Raw genomic sequence first — 12273 nt, 5'->3', positions numbered from 1 at the left:
AAACGTTTGAATATTCATTATGAATCTGCTAGCGGACTGCAGATGGAGGGATGGTGGGATAGGGGAGAGCTAAAGGAGGAGGAGGGGCCAATACAATAAAACTAGAGAGGTTAGTCTGTCATATTCCTTTCCTTGTAATATATTTGTTACCCCATGGTACAAAAGGTTGCCCTGTCTAAATGCCATTATTTTGCATCTTGCGCTGAATATCAGTTAAGGAAACGTCTTTTATTTTGTTTTTCCTAAACTTGGGTATTTACCATTGTATAAGCAATTTCTCTAGCCACGCTTTGACGGTTGTGTTTTTTCTACGGAGCTACCTTGGCAGGAACATAAAAGTAGATTGCATGTTGTCCAAAATTAATACTCCAAGATGGTGTAATATGCACCAGAAATCACGTGATGGGAGATGTAAAGTTTTAAATGTAGAAAAGATAAAGAAGATGATAGTGCTGGTGGCAGGTATTTAAATATCTCTGAGATGTACATGAACTAGGGGGAGGTGTGGGCTTCGAACCAGGGGTCATGAGTACAGGTATCACAGAGGCGGCCTATTTGTGAAACTGCTGTGCAGCACGAGTAGTGTGAGCCAAAACCACGGCCACACACGGCCACACACTGACGGGAGAGCGGGAGGGGGGCGGGAACGGCCACAGGAGAGCGGGAACGGCCACACACTGACGGGAGAGCGGGAGGGGGCGGGAACGGCCACGGGAGAGCGGGAACGGCCACACACTGACGGGAGAGCGGGAGGGGGGCGGGAACGGCCACGGGAGAGCGGGAACGGCCACACAGTGACGGGAGAGCGGGAGGGGGGCGGGAACGGCCACGGGAGAGCGGGAGGGGGGCGGGAACGGCCAAACACTGACGGGAGAGCGGGAGGGGGGCGGGAACGGCCACACACTGACGGGGGGCGGGAAACGAACCAACAGCGGGAGGGGGGACAGGAAAGGGAAGACTCACCTGGACTTCCTCGGCCGGCCTAAACAAACCTCGATGAGCCCGAAAAAACGCCCCGCCCACCGAGTGAACACGTCTACATGACGTGAGCAGAAAGGGAAAAATTCTCGGGAACGCCCCCGAATCTGGTCCGGCCTTTGACGGACAGATCCGGCTCCCAATGGCTAGCCTCCATTTATGGAGCTAGCCAATGGGAGGAGGGGGCAGATACCCGACCCCACATAGAGGATTAGAGGATATCATTAGATTTTGCTAGCGCATGCGTACTTCGTACGCATGCATCGCTAGTCAAAACCTAAAAAGCAAGTTCAATCAATTTGAGTTAATGAAATGGGTCACCTTAGGTTTAGGGTAAACAAGCATTGACAAATGCAATCGTTCTAGCTAGTTATTAATGATTGGGCTTCTTAATAGATCATGTCTGACTATTAATAGATGGCCAATTAAGCTGTTTTTGTTGTATCTGTCCCTCATATCAGGAGGCAACTAAGATGATGCTCCCAAGTAAAAATGGCAGGATAAGATAGACGCTGCCACTAAAAGACACAAACTATGCATGTTCTCAAACACTGCTGATAACCAAATAAGTCAGCAATAGCAGTGGAACATAACAGGCTACTATCTTGGTTGATTTTTAAGACAGTCCATGATCGCAAACGTTTCTACAGTGTGCAAGAAAGCCATAAATTCAACAATGAGCTTCTGTGACAATAAAGTACAGAGGTGTGGCGCCGCGGCCAGGGCGACTGACGCTGGAATCTGGGGACCACGGTTCGATCCCCGGCTCCGGCGGCAGGTTAGCCCAGCACCATGTGACTCTGGGCAATAGCTCGCTTAATCTTCCCGTCGGCCCCCAGCGCCTAGAGACCCTTACGGGTGATTGTGCGCTTTACAAATGTGGACTTTACTTTACTTTAAATTCGGGTGCAAAGGCAAATAGTGAACAATGCTGTGTTTTTATGACAGTCTAAGGCATACCAACAACACACTTCCTAAAGAAAAAAATAGAAATATATGCAATAAATATCACAAGCTGCACGTTATGTCGTATCCGCAGACCAACAAAAGGACTAAGTGAAGCCTCATCACCAACCACTGAAGGGAAAATAACTGGGAAGAAGTAACGATTCTCATACTATCAGTCCTTTTCCCCCTATAAATGCTGGAACCTATACAGGGAAAACTGCAAGGGCGTGCTCGTCATCACACAGATCCCGGTGCAAAAAGGAGTTTGCACCGGGATCGGACATTAACGGGTCCACTCGTAGTGTGTGTTACGTATGTGACATTGACACTTTGATTTTGCTATCTATGCAGGTGTTGTGAAGATGCATGTGTTTATTGCACTGTACCCATGAGTCCTGGAAGTAGGGGTGCACGGGTGCTGCGACACCCCCAAAATAACCTAGCAGGACGAGAATGAGCAATAAAAGTGCCTTTACATTTTGACTGTATCATGTTGCATGTACTTTTGTAATTTGAACCAAGTGAACAGGGGGTGAAAAGGGAAAGGATGTAGGTGGTAATGTTTTCTACCATGCAACAACATTTATAAATGTAAAGTGAAATCTATACATATTTCAAAATATAGCAGCAGCAATGAAAGTACAAATAAGGCATTTTTGTAATTCTGATTTTGAGGGAAACAAACAAAGCATGTGATAAGAACACAACACATCAAGGCACTTTAGTTGCGTGAGGAGCAAAGGAAAATATATGCTGAGCCCCGATTTCCAGACGTTATGGTTTCTCGCCTTTGTACATGACAGGTAATCTCCCGCACTTGTATATTCAGGACAGACTGCGCTAAAATGCACCCTGGGACACACGCCGCTCTCACCGCGCTGATTTGCTTCACTTGTTCTTTGTGTAAAACAGATTTTTCACACTCGCTAACAGTAACGGCAGCGCCCTCTAGCTCCCTCCCCCACTCTGAAGGTTGTTGCAGCACAATTGATTGTGGATCACACTCTGTGTGATCTTCGTCTGACAGTGTATGATCTTGGATGAACATGGGACCTCTCCCCAGCACAGGCTAAGAGAACATGCCCTGCTTCGGTCTCTTCCAGCAATGCCCCAGGGTGAGCCGAGTTTTACTCAGCGGTGCCGCAGATCCTATATGAGACTCTGACACCAAGTTTGATCCTGGTCTGGTGTCTGTGAATCCGCCACCATGTCTAATCTTTAACAGGGTGCTCTGTCACTGTGTGATCTTGGTGTTTGTTCGTGTTATCTATGCGCGTGATACTGTGCCTGACCTTCAGTTCTGTGCCGCTGACGCTATGATCCTATCCTGTTGACAGTATGTGTGATCTTGGTATCTGTGCGTGGTCTTCGTCTGGCAGTGGCCGATCTAGGCGTTTGTGACCCTCTGTCTGAGCGTCCTTGTGTTTTCTATGTAGCTGACGCCATGTGTGGTATTCGTCAGTTTGCTCTAACACAGTGTGATCTAGGCGTTTGCGACCCTCAGTCTGAGTGTCATTGTGTTTTCTATGGAGCTGACGCCATGTGTGATGTTCGTCAGTTTTGCTCTAACACTGTGTGATCTTGGTCTTTATACCTCTGTCTCTTGGAATCTGTGCAGCCGGGACTCTGGTATGAGCTCTCTGCAGCTTACAGTATTCATCAGTGAAGATGACACAGAGGGTGGCCTTAGTGTCTGTGCAGCTAACACACTACATTTGAGCTTGGTCTGGCAGGTTGCGATCTTGCGTGTCTGTGACTCCCACTGTGTACACTCATTTCTATTCAGCTGCCACTCTGTCTCATCTTGGGCTTTGATCTGAGTCTGGCTGTGTGTTATCTTTGTGTCTGTGATTCCCATTCTGTACACTCGTTTCTGTGCAACGGCCTCGCTGTGTGATCTTGGGCTGTGATCTTCGCCTGGCTGTGTGAGTGTGTGTGATCTTGGTGTCTGTGACTTCCACTGTGTGTATTCATTTCTATTTTAACTGCACTCAGTGTGATCTTGGGTTACGATCTGCCTCTAGCAGCCTGTGATCTTGTATTAACCCAACACATCTCCCCGCCTGGTACCGCGGCGCTATGACAGCAACCAGATCTGACATGCTTACAGTACCGCGGCGCTATGACCGCACACGGATTTGACTTGCTCGCGGCACCGAGGCGCTATGACCGCACACAGATCTGACTGTGTGCGGTAGAGCGGGAGGGGGCGGGAACGGCCACGGGAGAGCGGGAGGGGGGCGGGAACGGCCACGGGAGAGCGGGAGGGGGGCGGGAACGGCCAAACACTGACGGGAGAGCGGGAGGGGGGCGGGAACGGCCACACACTGACGGGGGGGCGGGAAACGAACCAACAGCGGGAGGGGGGACAGGAAAGGGAAGACTCACCTGGACTTCCTCGGCCGGCCTAAACAAACCTCGACGAGCCCGAAAAAACGCCCCGCCCACCGAGTGAACACGTCTACATGACGTGAGCAGAAAGGGAAAAATTCTCGGGAACGCCCCCGAATCTGGTCCGGCCTTTGACGGACAGATCCGGCTCCCAATGGCTAGCCTCCATTTATGGAGCTAGCCAATGGGAGGAGGGGGCAGATACCCGACCCCACATAGAGGATTAGAGGATATCATTAGATTTTGCTAGCGCATGCGTACTTCGTACGCATGCATCGCTAGTCAAAACCTAAAAAGAAGGGTTTTCATGATTTCGAGAAGCAAAGGGAGGCAGATCACACGGTGCTAGCGACAGACAGGCAGGGGAGCCGGGAGTGAACCTATTAACTACCAATTTATTTATTTTGTATTTTATTTATTTAATGCGATTGTATATAGCGCGAACATTACCCGCAGGTGTCAGAGCGCTTTAGAAAAAAAACAGTTTCAAAACATAATGCTTGGGACGTCATGAAGGGGGCGAAGAGACGGTTCAATGTATAGATTTCTGGCCGGAGCTGCACTTTGGTGGAGCTGGGAACTATATAAAAACGCATAAATAAATAAAGTAAAATAAATAAAATCGTGTCTGTTTGGGGGAGTTAGTCGGTGATTGCAACAAGAGGGGGAGGGGGCTGGTTAGCTGCACAACATTGCACGTGACGTCGGCGCCCTCCCCCCACACTCAGGCTGCAGCAGGGCCAGGGAGCGACCCTCACGATGTCTGCGACCCCCAGGTAAATGCGCACGAGCCCCCCCCCCCACCACGACCCTCGTCGAGTGATGGAAAATGTTCATTTCTGGCCCCGGCTGGACTCGAGTGGAGCCACGAACTGGTGCAAACTCAGGGCGACGCCGCCACGAGATCATGGAATAGAATAACCTGTCCTGACCGTCACGCCACATCCTCTCCCCAGGGCCCCCCCATCCTGCACGTTTCCTAAGGCAGCCGCTCCTTTGCGATTTAAGTTAATTAAATATAACTAAAGTCGGAGCGGAGTTGATGCGTTTGACGTGGTTGGCGATTGAAAGATAGAAATATGGTGGTTTTCTGTATTGAAAATAATCCTGGATGTGGACGAGATAAAGTTGGAACGTAATTGAAAGGAAGCACCACATTGGAGGAGAGAAACGCTCACCTCCCCGAATCTGTAGAAAGGTATCGATCGGCCCTGTGAGGCTCCAGACTACAGGAAGTACAGGGAAGAAGAAATAGATACAAAAAAATGGGAAGTAAAGAAAAAACAAGCACCGCGAGCACAGGGAGGGGGGCGGGAACGGGCACAGGACAGCGGGAGGGGGAGGGGGGGGCGGGAACGGCGCACGGATAGCGGGAGGGGGGGGAGGATCACGGCGCACACACATTTATAAACAAAATGCTCCTTACCTGATTGCCTCGTGGGAACTTGAATCTTGCAGCCAACTCCAACAACAAACACTTGTCAAAAGAAGAAAACAGGCCGACTCCAAAAAAAAAAATAACACACACCCACCGCCGCGATGACTTACACAAGTGGGTGGAGAGGGAAAAAATTGCGGGAACGCCCCCGAATCTGGTCCGGCCTTGACGGACAGATCCGGCATCCAATGGCTAGCCTCCATTTATGGAGCTAGCCAATGGGAGCCGGGGGACGTTCCCGAAGTCCTTATTGTAAACAAAGGATTTCGCCTGCGCCGGCAGGCGAAACCCAACCCGAAACCCAAAAAGCATGTATTTGAGACGAAAATGTGTGTATTTTTAGAACTCATAAGCTGGTGTTTGGAGAAATATGGTTCAATTTCCCAAAATAAATGTTACGCTATTATTTGACTTGTAGACATTTATTACTCATATTATTACCTTGGTGCCGGGGGAATAGCAGCTGTGGATGTTATGTATTACCCATGTAGATGTATTCCAAATTGATCGTATGTTTTTTACTTTACTGTTGGCAAACCTGCCCAATGCACTGATGTGATCACTGCTGCAGTATTACTTGTCTGAACTATCACATCACGTATGGTAGATCTGGATAATTTTCATTGAAGATACGTAGCTCTTATTACAGAAAAGGTTGGAGACCCTGTGTTAGACCTGGCATCCTTGGCGTGGTTTCCCCTGACTTTTTGATCTCTATCTCCTATGTTTTTGACTCTATGCTGGATTACGTTTTGCTGGTTTAGATGCTTTGGGCACTCTGCCACTGCTGATCAGTGCCAAAGGGCGAGTGCTCCTAGTAGGGCCTGTACAGATGTAAGGGACATGCTGCAGTAGTGGATTACTGACAAATTCGTTTTTCCCTGTAGCAAGGCTACCTTGCCCATAGGACAGAATGAGGGGGGTGGGGGCCCATGGGTACCTGCCTATCTTCCCCCAGGAACAAGATAGAAAATCCAAACCTGGTTTCTCAGGATTCAGAAATCCATAATACATCTTTTAGCATAGGTGGTTTTTAAATGTTGTGCCTGAAAATAGCACTTTTAGAAAGTGGTCAATTTCTTGTCCAGTCTGTCTGTGGGCCTGCCTGGGTGTGCGAGTTAGAGGGAGTGTGACAGGATCTGGGAAAGCTCCAGCAGTGGGATGATAGCTGGCTGCCCCTGAAGGTTAGGGGGAGGAGTGGTGCTGGGCTGTGCCCTGCCTTTACGATACCGGCTCCCCTGTCTGCTGGATGACGGATGTCCCTGCCTCCCTGCTTCAAAGAGAAAGATTCCCCAGGACCGAGAGACTCCCGCCGCCAGAGTCTGGACAAGGGCGACCCGTGCTTAAATCACAAAACTTCAAAGGCATCAAAGACAAATTGCTGTATAAAGGAAAGACTCGTGTACACTAGAGGCAGACTACTTCTGACTGAAGAGGAGAATCCCTGCTGAAGATGACACCGTAAGAAGACCCCAGGAACAGTGCTGCCATTGCTGTGTGTCTGGAAGCTGACCTGCTGTCTTGTCTTGTCCTGCCTAAGAGGGACAGTGGGGACTGTGCTGTGTGCTTGATCCCCCTCCTGCAAAGAAGAACTCTCCAAGGGCTAGAAGTCGAGCTAGCCTCCTGATCCCAGGAATCAGGGCCATCAAATTCCTGCCGTTTTGACCTGTATCGCTCTGCTGTCTTCAGAGCTGGAAGATCACCCTTTTGTGCAGCTGCACCGGAGGAGATCAAGAGCGGCGTGTGCCTTGCTGGCCCGCTCTCCCCCTGGTGCATGGTTGACCCAAGATCACCGCTGCGGCCATGGGGCCTATCTGGCCGTGCCTTCCCCCATGCGCCGAGGGCCCCTGACCTCCACCGCTGGAGCTGCGAGGTCCAGAGGTGCCCCCCCCCTGCCGAGGAATCGCACAAAGAAGATCGTGGCGAGGGAAGAGGGGCTCGTCGTCCCCGCCGCGCTGCGATTGGCCCGTGGGCCCTGACGTCATCGCCGGAGTCTCCAGAGGCCGCGCTGTGAGTGGCTCGTGACCCACCGAGTCATCAGGCGGAAAGCCCGGAAGCAGCGCTGGGATTGGCCCAGCGCGTCTGCCAAGAGCTGCACGTCACCAGGAACCAGGGAGCCGTACTGCCTGCTGCTTCCCCCCAGGTAACGCTCGAGTGTGTGCCTCAGACGAGCGCGTGTCCACCTGGGGGGAGAGGGAGGCGCTGAGTGTGTGGATCACCGGCGTCAGCCGGTGCTGAAGGGATCCATCGCCGAGCCCCTCCCTAGAAGCCCGTACCGGCACCCGAGTGAAGTGCGGTACCGGGCTAAAAGGAAGCTCTTGTTGAGATCCATCATCCGAGGCCCCCTCAAGACCTACAGTGCATGGGGGCATTCCATTCTTACGCGCACCCTCGCCCAGGGTCCCCATGAAGAGAGGGGCAGTCCTTTTCAACCCAAGACTGCTCGGGGTGCATTTTAAATTGCCCAATCTTTTGCAACAGACTCTTTTTATGTTTTAAAAACACTTTCCACAAGAAGAATACTTTTGTTTGAAGAAGCATATTTTATGTTGGTTTATGTCCGCTTTAAGTCTGCCTAAAAATATATAAAAATATTATTTTTATATTATACCTGTGTGGTGTCCGTTTGTGGTGTTCATTATAATTACTGGAGGTGTTGGTGCAAATACTTTACACATTGCCCTGGAGATAAGCCTGTCTGATCTGCCAAGCTACCAAGGGGGTGAGCAGGGATTATCTACTAACGTGTGTCCACCTGGCCCTGACTGGAGGAGAGGGTCCCTATTTGGTCAGAAGCCTTGGCCTCTGCCAACTGGAGACCCCCAATTCCAACATTGTTGGCTAGCGGTGGGATATGAACGTGTATTTGCGCCTGACCTACAGTGATTGGTGTGCATCACTAGTTTAGTGCAGACCTACATAACCACATACCAAATTATTTTTTGTTCTTGGTCCTATTTTTGGATTTCCTTGAAGCACCATGTCACAGTCCAGGAAAGCACTCAGTGAAAAGGTGCCCAGTGAGAAGGCACCAAGTGAGAAGGAAGCCAGTATAAGGGGAGAAGTTGATTTTAACATTGAGGATCTGTATTCCTACCACAAGGATGCTCTCAGGAAGTACTGCAGAGACTTTGGGTGCCCCATTAAAAGCAGCTCTAGAAAGGACGAGCTGCAGGACACCTTAAAGGTCTGGTGGGAGGCCAAAGAGGCAGCGGGGACAGGTGCTGAAGAGACGGAGAATCCACCAAGGAATGGCTTTGGAGCAAATGATCTGCCGATAGGTGGACCAGCCTCAAGGGCTGGCAGCAACCATTCCAGCAGGGGTCTCTCCCCGGAGGAAATTCAAGAGAACCAGAGAGTGCGAGAACATGAGCTGGAAGTCCTGAGGCTCAAGGCCCAGATGGAAGAAAAGAAGTTAATTCTGGCTCATGAGGTGAGCATGAGAGAACTGGATCTAAAAGCTAAGCAGTGGGAGTCCGGTTCAAATGGTGGCAGCGCAAAGCCAGTGCATGGGCATAGGGTATATCTCCCCAGGGATATAGTCCAGAATTTTCAGAGGGGGGAGGATATCTATGCGTGGTTCACAGCCTATGAGATTGCTCTTAAGATGAGTAAGGTGCCTATGGAGGATTGGGGGGCGGGCTTGTGGGATATCCTCTCACCCTTAGAATTAGCAGGCAAAATGACCTACCCCCATATGAAGGAGGCCCTATGCCTCAGGTAGGGGCTTACCCCAGAGCAGTGTAGACAGAAGTTTAGGAACTTTAAAAAGTTAGAGTCCAGTACATGGGTGGAGTGTGTGAACCTGTATACGCGTGCATTGGAAGGTTGGATAAAGGGCAGCAAGGCAACTGATTATGAGGGGTTGTTCCATTTAATTAGTTGGGAGCACTTGAGCAGTCTATGTGTTCCAGAGCTGCGCCAGCATCTTTTGGATAGTAAGTTAACTGATCCCAGGGAGCTTGCTAAGGAGGCGGACCGCTGGACCAGCACCAGGGTCCACAAGGGGATCGTGAGTACCACAGCCAAAGTTGGACAGGGTACCCAGCAGAAGAGTGGGGGGGACACAGGTAACAAGAAGGAGTTCCCTAAAGGGCCCCAAAACAGTTCCGCTGGAAAGGAGTCCCCGGCCCCCCAGTCTCAGGCACCACCACCCCCTAAGGGTGGGCGTACCTTTCAAGGTCCCATTAGGTGTTACAACTGCAATGGGAATGGTCACATTGCCCTTAGGTGCCCCAAGAAGTCCCCAGCACCCCCTGTTGCTCCCAAACCGGGTTTGATGAGTGTAACCTTGGGGGATGAGTTAGTACCTAGTGGGGAGGAGGAGCTGGCAGTGATGACCCTGGTCTCTTTAGGAGACCAAGAGATGGTCCAGGAAACATACCTGCCTGAAAACACTAAAAAGTACAGGCAGTGGGTGACCATCAACGGGAGGAGGGTGGAGGCTCTCAGAGATATGGGAGCCAGTGTGACATCTGTCAGGTGTCAGTGGGTCTCTGAGGAGCAGGTTATCCCAGATGTGTTACACCCAGTAGTGTCAGCTGACAACTCTGTGCGCCGCTGCAAAGTGGCGCAAGTTCCCTTTGAGTGGGGGAGGGTCTCAGGTCCCTTGAGAGTTGTTGTGAGGCCTTCCATGCCGGTAGACTGTCTGCTAGGCAATGACCTGGAGAGTTCCCCTGGAGGGAGGTGGATCGCCAGGTGCATCTGGAGATGTTGGGTTGGCCTGAGTGGGCCTGTGCGACCACTCAGTCCATGGCCGCCAGTAAGGGTGGTCAAGCGGACTTGGAGCCTGAAACAGTTGCCCAGGTGCCTGCCCAGAGGAAGAAGGGCAGGGGGTGTGGGAAACCAGCCCCGGCCGTTCCCATGGTCCAGGAGGAAGCAGACCCGGAGGGGGATGCTCTGGTACCTACAGGGGAACAGGTAGCCGAACTGGGAGACTTGTCTGAGCTGACCCATTGGCAGCAAGAAGGGGGTCCCTCCAGGGAGGAGTTCTGCAAGGCGCAGAAAGAGTGCCCTTCTCTTATTGGTATGCGGCAACAGGCTGCAGACCAGGCAGCGGGTGGAGAGTCCAAACACCATCTCATTTACTGGGAAGATGGATTGTTGTATAGTGAGCCTAAGGTCATTGAGCCCGGTGCAGCCCGTGTGCTGGTGGTACCCGAGCGCTTCAGGGCCTTCTTACTGGGACTGGCTCATGACGTGCCTCTCGCAGGACATCTGGGGCAAGACAAGACCTTTCAACGGCTTGTCACCCACTTTTACTGGCCCCAGATGAAGAAGCATGTGGGAACTTTTTGTAGGACTTGTCAGACTTGCCAGGCCAGTGGAGGAAGGTGCAAGGCACCCCTCCAACCCTTTCCTGTGGTTAGCACCCCTTTTGAGCGGGTGGGCATAGACATTGTGGGGCCTCTGGAACCCAAGACAGCCCTAGGCAACCGGTTCATCCTGGTCTTGGTGGACCATGCCACCCGGTACCCGGAAGCTGTCCCTCTCCGGACAATTACAGGCCCTGTGGTGGGCGGTGCATTGATGGGGATCTTCTCTCTTGTGGGATTCCCCAGGGAGGTGGTATCCGACAGGGGGACCAACTTCATCTCTAAGTACATGAAGTCTCTGTGGGAGGAGTGTGGGGTAACTTATAAGTTCACCACTCCTTACCACCCTCAAGGGAATGGTCTGGTTGAGAGATTCAACCGGACCCTCAAAGGCATGATAATGGGCCTCACAGAGCCCATGAGGCGGAAGTGGGACGTCTTCCTACCCTGCCTGTTTTTTGCCTACAGAGAGGTGCCCCAGAAGTGTTTAGGGTTCAGCCCCTTTGAGCTTCTGTATGGTCACCCTGTGAGAGGACCTCTGAGTCTGGTGAAGGAGGGTTGGGAGAAATTCCATGGTAAGACCCCTCAGGATGTGTTCAGCTATGTGCTGGCCTTCTGCAACCAGACTCAACGCTTCAGGAAACTCGCTCAGGCGAACCTAGAAGCCAGCCAGGAAGAAATGAAAAGATGGTATGACCAGAATGCCACTCTGGTCGAATTTCAACCTGGGCAGAAGGTGTGGGTGATGGCGCCAGTGGAGCCTTGTGCGCTCCAAGATAAGTGGACTGGGCCGTATGAGGTGGTGGAGTGCAAGAGCGATGTAACCTACCTGGTTAACTTTCAGTCTCTCAGGAACCTTTGAGGGTCCTGCATGTGAACCGCCTCAAACCACACTTTGAGAGGTCGGATATCACAATGCTCCTTGCTACAGATAATGGGATGGAGGAGGAAAGTGATCCTCTTCCTGACCTCCTGGCAGCCAAGGAACAAGATGGGTCAGTGGATGGAGTGGTTCTCTCGCCCACCCTGACCCCAGAGCAGCAGAGAGACTGTCACCATGTGTTGGGTCAGTTTGCATCCCTGTTTTCCCTGACCCCAGGAGTCACCAATTGGTGCGTCCATGATGTGGACACTGGAGATAGCCCCCCTGTGAAACAGAAAATTTACAGGGTAGCTGACAAAGTCAGGGTCAGCATTAAGGAA

Source organism: Lissotriton helveticus, chromosome 5_1 (assembly GCF_964261635.1).
Source record: "Lissotriton helveticus chromosome 5_1, aLisHel1.1, whole genome shotgun sequence".
Classification (NCBI taxonomy): Eukaryota; Metazoa; Chordata; class Amphibia; order Caudata; family Salamandridae; genus Lissotriton; species Lissotriton helveticus.
This window is presented reverse-complemented; position numbering follows the sequence as displayed.